The sequence below is a fragment of the Taeniopygia guttata genome, chromosome 5 (genome assembly GCF_048771995.1).
Source record: "Taeniopygia guttata chromosome 5, bTaeGut7.mat, whole genome shotgun sequence".
Classification (NCBI taxonomy): Eukaryota; Metazoa; Chordata; class Aves; order Passeriformes; family Estrildidae; genus Taeniopygia; species Taeniopygia guttata.
In genome coordinates this window covers 46,409,747-46,421,940 of record NC_133030.1, presented here as the reverse complement: position 1 = coordinate 46,421,940, position 12,194 = coordinate 46,409,747, and the positions used below count along the sequence as shown (strand labels likewise).

General features: G+C 37.0%; 1 protein-coding gene across 10 annotated transcripts in view; it reads right to left on the bottom strand.

Annotated features, from left to right (window-relative positions):
• FLRT2 (fibronectin leucine rich transmembrane protein 2) overlaps window positions 1–12,194 on the bottom strand; it is a 79,503-nt gene that overhangs the window by 27,825 nt on the left and 39,484 nt on the right. The window lies entirely within an intron of this gene.

The following is a 12,194-nucleotide window of genomic DNA, read 5'->3' as shown; positions in this document are numbered from 1 at the left end:
ACCCTGCTGTAAGACATGTACTTGCTAAAACTATCATCTTGATATTGGTTCTGATGTGAACTGTGCTGTCAATAGATTCCACAACTTGATTTCCACTAAATGAAACAAGCTCACATCTGCTAAGTTATTGTTTTAGGAGATCAGCTAAAACTATGGCAGTTTTGCAGAACACTTCCTTTGAAACCATAAAGGTTAGATATGGCTTTTAATTTTGCTACACAGTTATCTGTGAATGACTACATAAACAAGAGTGTTAACTTTAGTATAGCTGAATTCCTTAATGTGTATTTTCAGCTTGTAAGCATACTTTTTATTTTCCCAGCTACTATTTATTATTCAGATCTATAACCAAACATTCCCACTCTCTAAAGAATCCTATGAAAGGTACCGTGTTTGATGTTGTCTTGTTATATGTTGTTTCCAATGATTGTCATCCCCCCACCCCATATGCACAGTGGAACCTAATATCAACCTTGCCAAGTACAAAGCATGTACAGATATCAGGGTCTTCAATTGCAGTGACATAAGCACAGTAATTTTCCAGATATTGTTTATCCAGATCAAAGCTCAGGTTAGGATTTCAGGAAAATATAATTTTAGCGAACAAAAATCCTGTTTCTTAATGCTGGTTGCTTTTTTTTTTTTTTTTTCCTAATTTTTATCATGATATATATATTTATTTAAACAAATTAAGAACATCCAGGTCATTCAGAAAGAAAATTACTTTGTTGTACATAAAACCTTGTTCATCTGATACAGCTGTGCAGTTTATAACAACTCCCTGATGCTACTTTTGAGAATCCTGTGGACTGGTAGTGTAGAAAGAATCCTTAGGAGTCAAACTGATACAACCCTTCAACCTTGCACTTGCAGAGTACTGTATTCATTCAGAGCATCATCAGGTATCAGCCTCAAGGTTCAAACAGTTGGAGATAAAAGGTGAGACCCTGAAAAATCCTGTTTATCAGTATGAATTCAAATTTTAAAGATATGTAAATGTAATACTGTATTACAGCCTATAATGTATTGTCCTTTTATATAAACAGTAAGATTAGGTACCCCACTGTTCATGGTTTTCTATTTCACAGGCATATTTCAGTCAAGACTGGCTTCTTTTCAATTATGTCAGATGACGTGATGCTGTAGAGAAACTCTTAACAGGATTACATTCTAACATGAGCCTGAGTGTGACAGTTTATCCGCCTTTAATATGGCCTGGCTCCCATCTAGATCATAGTGCTCTGATCTGTCATGACACTTTATTTCAAAATGAGAATGGATATGCAGAGCATCCTCTGAGATGTTTGGGACCACAGAGAGTAATCATAGTTGTTCTCTCACTTTCCCGTCATCATCGGAGAGAGACAGCCTGTACCTCCTAACAGATCCAGTGCCCTGCACTCAGCCCACTTCTGATTCTAAGTCCAGTCACTGATTAAGCTTTATTTCGCCCCCAGGTACAATAGAAAGCCCAGCTGAGAACATGCAGCCACAGGCAGCTGCAGTTCCTGGTTTGTTGGAAATCTCCTAAGAAGGGACTGTCATATTAAAAATTTGGCTTAGTAGTTCCTGCAATCAATGGAAATATTTGTTTTCATAACTTAGAATGCATTTCTGATCAACATTTTTATCTCACTGTATTTTTTCAAATCTGCCTTGTCTAAATTATCTTTTGGCATAACTGATGCTAGCTGGAAAAGAAAAAATCTGGCTTTATGTACTGGATAAGATATAAGGTGTTTTCTTTAAAGATATTTTTAAGGTTGAAACATGTGGCTACAATTTGGAAAGGTGAAAGAATCTTCAAAACTGCCCTTACAATCATCTTTCCCGTTTTTCATTCTGCAGTCTTACAAATATGCAGTCAAGGTCCCTGTGTCTACCTGAGAATGTAGTGATACTCAGGGAAGATAGCAGAGAATAAAGGGAGAAGATAACATATGGAACCAAGCTTGCATGGAACACTTGCAACCCTATGTTATAAGCACAGTTTTGAAGTGTTCCTAAAACCAGGTTGTCTGTCTTCATTAGCCTAGTTATGGTTTACATTGAGGCTATAAATTTTTCAGAGATAATAAAATTAAGACTACTTGGCTATTCTTTCCTTCAAGGAATACTGAAAATAATAAAAAATAGGTCAAAGGAATCCAAGGCCTTTTTTTCTCTGATAGTCTAACCAGTTAGCATCACTTTTCCCAGCAGTTCATCTGTTTATCTGGACCTGAGTGACATGCAACATAAATTGAAAGGCAAGCAAAACCAAAACCAAACAGTCATACTTACTCTCTTCACTATAACCAGTCAGTGACTCTTATTTAGCACTAAACCATTTGGCATAAATTTTCTTGGCTGTACTGCAGGCCAGGGTTATAATCATGCCATATAATCTTACTCTACGTAATTATAATACACAGTAAGTACAAGGCTATTATGTCTGGAATTGAATGACAAACAGAAAACAAATCTAATTCCTTTCGTATTAAATGTAGCACAGAGTTCCTTGTTCTTAAGAAAAATATCCCTGTGTATCTATCAACTAGTAACAAGAAAAATTACAGAATAACACCTGACATATGCCTTTTTTCCATGCAAGTAAAATTCATATCTGTGAGTGCACACATTATTGAATATCCTGATGTTTTGGGGTTTTTTTGGTTTGTTTTTTTTTTTTTTTTAAGTCATTAGGAGCCTTGCGTGATAGTTTGCTGTATATATTTCTCTATGAGTTACTTGGGTTTGAACTTTGTGCTCATATTTTAATAAGAGTCTATAATCTCTGCATCAAAGGCACAGGGAAAATGACCCAAAGGAATCAAAATGCTTTTATAGGAAGCCCTTTCACATGCCTGCTGTTCTGGCTGCTTCATAGCTATGAGTGGGTATTATGTAAGAAGAAGAGGTAAGGAGGAAGAAAAAGAGCTGAAGAAAAAGAGAGAGGAAGAAAACATCCTTGGTGCCCTCTTCTAGAATGAGTATTGATGACAGGACAACGACAAGTAGCTAGTATAGGAAGAAAACCTTAGAGTGTCTCTGTACACTGTTACAGACAAATGAAGTCTATATGAACGGATTTTGGCAGAGAAGGGCATTACTGTCTTTGCAATATTGTTAGCAAAATGATTCAGCAAATGTACACATCTGAACTCTTGTGCTTTTTTCTACTCTGATCATGATGTTTCTGGTTTTACTCCTCAATCTGCATTTATAATTATTCTCAAAACCTCAGATCAGGCAGCCTGAGGATGCAAGTGAAATTTATTTGGATCTGTCTTGGAGACAGGAGAAAATTTAGAGTGTGGTACATCTTGCAACAGTGGATGTAAAGACATCATTTACTATCCTTCTCCTTCTGATTCTTCTGTAATCTTCTGGTCCTCCAAGCCTTTTTTCTCTTTCTAGCTACATTCCTGTAAATTATTATGTGGACGCATTGCCCAGAGGAATGCAGGCTTTAGGAAATCCCTTTTTAAAAGGAATGCTATTATAGAGAACAAGAGCTTTGTCTTTGGAAATTTGGGTAGTGTACAGAAAAAGGACTCTGTACGGTCAATAGGAGTTGATAGGACTCTGATGCAGCCCAATTCCTGACTGCCAGGAGAGGGAGCTAAGCCAGCAGAAAACTTTCTCTCCCCTGAATAAACAAATAAATAAATAACTGTAGGAATTGTTTTCTTCCCACTTTGTCTGTCCTCACACACATGCACACACTTCTTCCTCAAATTTGTCTGTGACTGCTGACTTGTTTGATGGCATTTTTATTACGTACTTGACAAACTGAGTTGTACAGGACTTTGTTACTGGGAAAATTAATGTTTATGTATTTTTATAAAAGCACTATTCCCAGCTTCAGTGGTTCAAGACTTTTTTAGTCGTGAGTTACCACAGAGTGAAATTAATTCATAGGCATGAGGAGGCATGTAAGAGGGAGGGAGACAAAAGAGAACAAATAATGGAAAATACATAGGTTTTGGGGGGGAAAAAGCTCAGGTAGAACAGATTTTTTCCTTGCAGTAACAGGAACCAGTAACAGGTCAAGAGAGAGAACCTACTACAAGAAATAATCACTAGAGTGACTGCTGTACTCCAGGAAGCAGAGCTGAAATAGCTACAAGATCAATAGCATTAATGCCTCAGGTAGGGCCATGAATTCAAGGCTGCCAGCCATCCTGCCAGGCACTGCACTGCACGACACACCCTGCTCAGCTCCTCACACTTCTCCATAAATGGGTTCTGAAGTGCCAAAGTTCAGGTGTGGAGACTGCCTAGACTAATGTTATCTTCATTCCTGTGTTTAACAGTTACTGAATTGTAATAGAAGGAAGTTATTCTGAAAATTTGACACTGCACAACTTCATCAAGACTATCTCATCTGTGAAAATGAACCAACTTCTGAGCCCAGAAACAACTGTGTTTGTAGCCTGTGGCAAAAAAAAAAAATTACCCTTGATGGCACACACATAAGTAAATACAAATTTAGTTATTAGTTTTAAAAATAAGACTGTTTTTAGTAATAAAACCCATAAATGAAATATTGTAGAAGGTCTAGCGGAAAGCGTATCCATCCAAATTCATGTTTTGGTTTGTCATACCATCCAGTCTTATCTGAATGACTGTCTGCATGAATTAATCTTACATGGACCTATTTGTATTGATAATTTCATCTTAGGAGTGCTAGAAACGGAACACCAAGAATGTCCTGCCTGTGGAGTTCTGAACTCTAATGTAGGAAATATCCAAGCCTAGTATTACAACTAATTGTAGCTGTTAGAGTAAAAGTTAATGAGGACACACATGGCAAATTAAAAAGAAAAATCTTTAATTGCTTATACATGAGCAGACAGGACTCCCTCACAGAACACAAGGAAGAAGAAAAGGTGCAGAATTCCAGGTTTTTAACCAGTGTGAGCTTGAGTTGTTTAAGACTTCTAGGCAGCCAAAAGTCATTGACAGCCCAAGCATATTTTTATAGGGAAATATCTCTGCCTTCATTATAAAATTGCTGATTGCTGAAAAACTACTCCAGATGGTGACCATCATGATATTTTCACTCCAGTGGGCAAAGAGGAACAGATGATCACCTTCAGGACTCATATTAAATGGAGTATTGCACCTGATAGCAAAAGGTTATTGGTGTCTTTATTAACCTTGCCCCAAGGCCTACTTTAATTTTTCACCAGTCTAATGCCACAGGGTTTCCAAACTTAACAAATTTGTCAAAAAGTGAGAATAATCTATTTAGCATGGCAGTAAATTAAAACCCTAGTCCTTCATCACCAAAAGCTGTTCTAATATCTTAGATGAGTTAGTTTTGATGGATCTCATCTAGGACTCCAAAAATTCACCAATGAACAATGTGATGATGTGAAGTTGGTTTGAGAAAGTTGGAAATGGCAGATGAAAAGAATCTCACATGAGAAGATATCCTGAATGTTTCAACAAAATACATTTTCATTAAAATATATTATTTCACTGAAGCAAAAAAACCTGCATGTAGATTTGTCAGGTTTGATAATGTTTTCAATAGCAAATGTGACTGAGGTCCAATGTTTTCTGATCCTTTGTCAACAGAAACAGAGAGAAAAAACAATGGGGGAAAAATAAAAAAAAATTAATACTTTTTTAAAACATAAATTTGGACACAATTCTACTTCATAAAAGCATTTGTAAAACAGTGTTTACATTCCACAATTTAAACCTGTGAAAATTGTTGTGGAATTATCTGCCTCTGGGCAGCTGCACTTAACACAGTGAAAGAAATAGAAAGATAATCTTACTTTGCCTTCTTGACCATTTTTCAGAGGGCTTACAGCTTTCCTTGATAAAACTGGACACGATTGTTTGAGAAAAACTATTAATACTAATAGTATTTTTGGAATAATTCCCCTTTTGGAACACATACATTCTGTACTGTGGTTAACATAATGCATTTTGTACTAAGAAAAGCTGATGGCAACCTGCTGTTTCTTTGCAAACAAATTGGTCCCTACCTATAAATTATTCTACACTGTGAAGCAAACAGTTTGCTTTTATCTAGAGTTATGTGGGCAGCCTGGCAAAACATCTGTGGAGATTGAGAAAGCTGCTTTTAGTGACCTAAGTGGCTAAGCATTGCTGCTTTGGAGACAACATTTTGACACATTTTAAATGTGTTGCATGGTTCCACATCATTGATGAGATCCCGTACGGCGTCACTTCACCTTGTGGGGTATTGTTTGTTTAGGATCTCAGGCAAATGAGCGTGGGCTGTCATGTTCTTGTCTTCTGTATTTGTAGCATATGGCCTGGAAAGAAAATATGGAAGAAGCTGCCCCTCAACTTCTTAGACACCTCAATATAAATAAAGTTGAAAGTGTCATCATATGTTCATGTTTCCAACAAAGGCAGACGGAGGTCTCTCCTTCCTATTTTAGTATTACTTAGCATGCTGCTCCTTCACAGCTCTAAGAACTACTCCATAAACACTTCTTAGGACCTATCAAGAAGGATTATCAAAGTTGTTTGCACTCTTAACTTCTGCTTCAGAGAACCTGTCCTGTATGTTATAGTCACTTATAGGGCCAGTGAACAAAAAATGTCCCCCAGATAGAGAAAAAATCTTGCTTATATGACAGTCCCTGTAACAGGCAAATAGGTTACCAAACAAAATTCTTAAATCATGGCCATCAGATGGCCAGTTATCAGAAAAGGGAAAAATATTAAGATGATGGATGAAGAATGTACAGCTAAGCCTCTGAAATCCCGTTCAGCTAAATAGCTGAATTATTTATCAACTGTACAATATCTCAGCATCAACAGTGCCTGACAAGAGCCTGGGGATCTGGATTTGTTATCTTTTCCCAGTGATCCAATTACATTTTTCTGTATGCACAGGTGGAAGAAGTGCAATAATCTCACTCCACCAGATACGACACATCAATTCATACAGGAAACAACTTGTGCTCCTACATATCATCAGAAAAAAACAATCAGTAATATTAAACACTGAAGGTATAGCTGCAACTGTAACTGCCTTATGGCAAAAAAAAAAACATCCATACACTGGTTATCCGGACACCAGTAAACCCACTGATTTTTCTGAGTACAGAGAAGAAGCACCAGAGGCAGTAGGAGAGAAGACTTTACCAAGGGTACAGACCATTAACAGATCTTTTTACCTCACATACTTTTGTTTGGTTCTGCTATTTATTTTTTGCTAATTGTTGTTCTCTCTATGATAATATCTATTTTTGATGAGAGAGTCCTGTTGTCTCTTTTTAGTGTTGCTGGTCAAGCATGTATCCTAAGAATGTATACATCTGAGGATTAAAAGGATTGAAGAAAAGATGATAGGATTAAAGAATTTCTTTGTAGCAATGGGGATGTGAGTCCTCCCCAGGTCTTGATTCTGACAGACAGCAAACTTTTTTGTCACTTTGCTCTGATTTAGTTCTCATTTAGTGAAAGGCTACACTACTCTCTTTCCCCAAGAGACATTCAGATCTCCCATTTAACCTTGAAAGTTCTTTGAGGAAAGAAGGCTGCATGGGACAGAATTTAACATGGGGCAGCTTCAGTTTTAGGTACAAGTAGAAATACGAGCAAGCTAGAAATAGTAAATAGACATTTCTAACCCAATGATTCTCAGCTGTGGAATTAAAACCACAAGAATCTCCTGAGAACTCTTAAGGGATCACAAAATAATACATAGAGGCAGTGTTAGTCAGCAAGAACACTGTTCCTGAAGGATGAAGGAGTGCCGATTATACGTTTAAACACTGACTGTAACAGTTTACATCAACCAAGAAACTGCTATCTGCCTTTAATTTCTGGCAGCAGCTCAGTTCCCTGGGGAAGAAGAGACAGAGCAGAAGAAGAAATGGTGTTTACATCTGCAGTTGTGATTTAAGTCACTTTTCAGTCTTCCTTCTGGTATACTATTTCCTTGAAGGAGCAGAGATGCTGCCAACACAGAAGGTGCTCAAAGACAAAGCAGGGCCAAACAGACATCATTTCCAGAAACTGGATGTGTTGTTCCATCCAGCCAATTTTTTTTTGCCCCATGCTGATGACTGTAGAACTGAATATTCTGTGTGAATAGTTTCACCTCATATACCAAATCACAAGTCTTCTGACCATGAACCAAGAAAGGAGGACACAGGGATGGCAATAGATCTAATTTTGTCCATAATGTACAGAGTACATACAAGCAAAGATTCTGCCATCTTTGTGCATTTATGAAGAAGCAGCTCAGAACAGAATAAATCCCTGCTATTCTGTCCTGAAGCTTCTATCATTATATTTTTTAATAACTTCTCTAAAACATTTTTAAAAGAGCTTGTCTAAGCTTATTTCAACTGTAAAGTTCAAAGACTTTATGTTGAACAAATCCTGACAAAGATGGAAAAGATCACAGAAAGCAATTCTGCTTTGTTTTTCCACTTCTCCCCTTTATCTCTGAGGTCTGTGTGTGGTTGCATCAGTTGATCAAAATCGCCAGGAGGCTCAAAAATGACATATACCAACCATAGTCGTCTGCCATTAATGCTTCATGGTAGGTGATTTTTAGCCACGTGCAGACAGCCAACAAGAGATATGCAAACCACTTAAACTCTCAGTAGCCTTTAAGTGGGTCCTAAGAGGTGCAGAAGCCTGGAGTTGGCCTTCAGCTCAAATGCAAATTCCATCTGACATGTGCCAAATTATTCCAGGCAGCAGAGTCCTTATCAATATGTGTCCTTGTGCTACTTTTCAGTAGAGTTGTTATTGCAAGGAATCACAAAATATTATCAGCATTTTGTGCTTATACAAAACTGGACCTCTCAAATGAGTTCAGAAAGGCAGAGAAGCAGTGCACAATAAAACCTGAGAGAGAGCCAGAGGGAGAAATATATAAAGAAAAAGTGAGATAGAGTTTTAAGCTATTCTGCAGGCAGCAAAATATGCCTGCTCAAAAATGCAATTATTGTTTTCTTTTGTTTGCAAGCACTCTATTTTTTCAGGTCACTGCATGAACGAAATAAGAAGACACTCGTTTTCTATGCAGACCGCTGGGTACTTTAAATGAACTACATATAAAGATCTGCTATGGGATTCGGGGATTTGTTGATGGGTTTTTCTTTATACTAAAAACTGAGGTAGGTCCCTAATACAAGTATCTTTGTAAGTATGGGAAATCTTGGATTTTGATTTATGTCTGCGCCAAAAATTTTCATACCAAATGCACAGGCTCTTTACCTACACTTCTGCTAATAAGGCACAGAGTTGGCATAACCCACTGATGTAGTGTACAAAGACAGTACATGTAACCCATGGTATTTTCAGCAATATTACCTCTGCTCATCTGCTCTGACATCTACATGATCCTTTTTTATAGGGAGTTATTTATTAAGAGAATTTAAATGCAAATCAACTTTGATGGCCATGGAAATATTGCTGTTGCTATATGCAAAAGAGCAGGCATGGGCTTACACCTTCTGTTTCATTGCATACACTGGATAAATACATGTGTACATGAAAGAAGAGCAGATGAGGAAAAATGTCAAAATCTTCTGCTTTATCAAGACAAGAATGGCAGAAGAGCCTATAAGCAGCCTGGAAAAAGGATTTTGAGAACTTGACTAACTGCAGATGTTACTTTGATTACTCAAAGGGAAATTTTCTTTTAGTGCAAATCCCTTTTGATTTCACCTCTGCCTGTGGGCTACTGCATCTGTGTTGTGTTAGGTAGAATACACTCATCTTAGACAACAAAGGGGCACTGGTGATTAGAATAAATATGAAGGGGGGAAGTCATCTGAGGCTTCACCCATCACCACCAGCACCCCCATACACCTTCAGTATGGATTTGGCAAGAATTTGTCAAACATTTCACTTCAAATCCAGACGTCTTTGACCCACCACAGCAAATAGCTGACCTTAACTCAGGAAGTAGTGAGAAGTAGTAAAGGACAAAAAATAAAACAGTTATTCCAATGGATAAGACTTACTGACTCATAAGAGTTCAGCCCACAACAGCTGAGTTTGTTTACTGTAAATTATTATTTAAAAAATTCTTTCCTTCTTATTTGGATTAAAATAAACTGCATTTCCTAATACTACATATCGTGAGAGATGCTGCTACATGCTCTATCCAAACACATGCTCAAACAAACCCACCCTGGCAGCACCTTCAAGACCCTTAAGTCTCTTGGGAGATGTTACCTTCCTCTGCTCCAGTGAAACAGAAAACCATCCTGTATTCAAGGGGGAAAAAAAAAATCTGTTTCTATATTCACTGAAAATATTTCAAGCATTAACCCTCTTTTAAAAAAAAAATTATTCAAATCTGCTTAGGGCTTATATGAAGGAGGAAATCTTGTCAAAGCAATAGAGTTCATTATTATTGTTAATAACAAAATACTTTTAAAGCAGAGATAAGGACTGACTAAGCACATGTCAATGTTTAAACACATTCACTGTAGCTGTTCTGGTCACTTTCTGAATTCACTTCCCACAAATCACTGAGCTGCACTGGAACAAAAGAAAATATGAGGTAATTTGAATAGGTGCCTGCACCAAATGAACTGCAAATACCACTCTCCACCTGGGAAGCTTCTGACTCACACTGCCTCACAAGAAGCATGGAATTAGGAAAATTATTGCATAAGAATTATATTTTGAATACAAAGAAAAATTGTGATTCATTAAAATTAGTAAGTTCTCTGCAAAACAGGTAAAAAAAATATTCCTTTACACAATAGATAGTGAAGTGAAAATTTCTGTGGAAATGGTTCCACAATTTATTGGTCTTTAAATAGGTTCCCTTAAAAAGAAGAGAAAGAGATGCACCCTCAAATATGTCTAGTTCCACTATTTCAGGCACTTCTGGATGGGTACAGGGAGAAACTGGATAGCAAAAAGCAACTCCAATAATATCTTCTCTTAGTTGGAGACAAAACACTGAGATAGATGGACTGTTGGCCTGTCTCAGCTGAGAATTTCTTGCTTTGATCAGTCATATCTTATGGTCTTAACTAGGGACTGAGCGCAACAGAAATGCAGCATGCATGGACCTGTCCATTACATTTCCAGAGTATTTGAGACAGAAATTAGATATGGTGCTATCCCATAATGTATCTGATAGCTTAAAAGTCACTGAAACAGCTCAAGTTATGCATTTTGAAATTCTGGATAGTTGCTAATGACCATAAATATAATGTTAAACCTAAACTGACCAAATAATGTATTCTCAGGAACATTCCAAAAGCAACAAGGAAGGTGACTTTACTGGTCTATTTTGTTTTTAAGACCATGAGTTTTAAGGCATGTAAGAAAATAGAATGGCAAAATGATGATGCAGAACTGTGCTTCCAGGGCTAAGTTCTGGTTCCTTAAATAGAAATGTTCTGCTTTAGCTTTAGAGGACTGGAAACTGTAGGGAGTGAAGTAGTGACCACAGAATGAACTGAAACGTATCATCATGTTTTATACAATTTTCTTCAATGACCTCTGCACCTTTCCTATATAGAAAAAACCCAAGCCAAGCCAAAATATCTGTATATAGAATTGCATTGACTTGAAAAAGACTGCTTTGAATCCAGTGTTTCAGTTAGAACACATCTGTAATTTTTATTTAGCTAATTTTTGCATAAATGTCTTTTTTTTCCCCCTAGTCCATTTGTATTCTTTGTATTATATAAATGGGATCTTTCTTCTCAGTGAAACGTTGAAAAATCATCCAATCAGCTGCTATATAAATTCTATATGAAGTCTGTGAACTTTCTAGGTTATGTCGTTTCCTTTTTGACTGCTGGGAAGGTTGTCAAACACAATCCTTTGAAGGAAGACTTGCTCACCATCTCACTTCACCTCCTTTGAGGTAGATATTTAGAAATATCCTCATCTTCCACTAACATATAGAATCTGTAACTTGTGTTTCAGTATAAGGACAGTTTACAAAAAATGTCTCCCTGTCTAAATGAGACACTTAGCACAAATAAAATTTCAGAATAAATATAGTGATGAAAAGAAATAAAAGTAGTGGATAACCACACCTTTTCTTCTGATACTGCGGTTGATTCCATTCTATCACCACCCATACCACATCAACATCCATCCAGATTAACGTCTTTATCCTTTCTGTGGATAAACACTTAAAAAACTTCCACTACTCTCTGCCATTGTTAACCTAAGCAATAACAATCATAACATTTAAAGTCTATTTTCTAAACAATCAC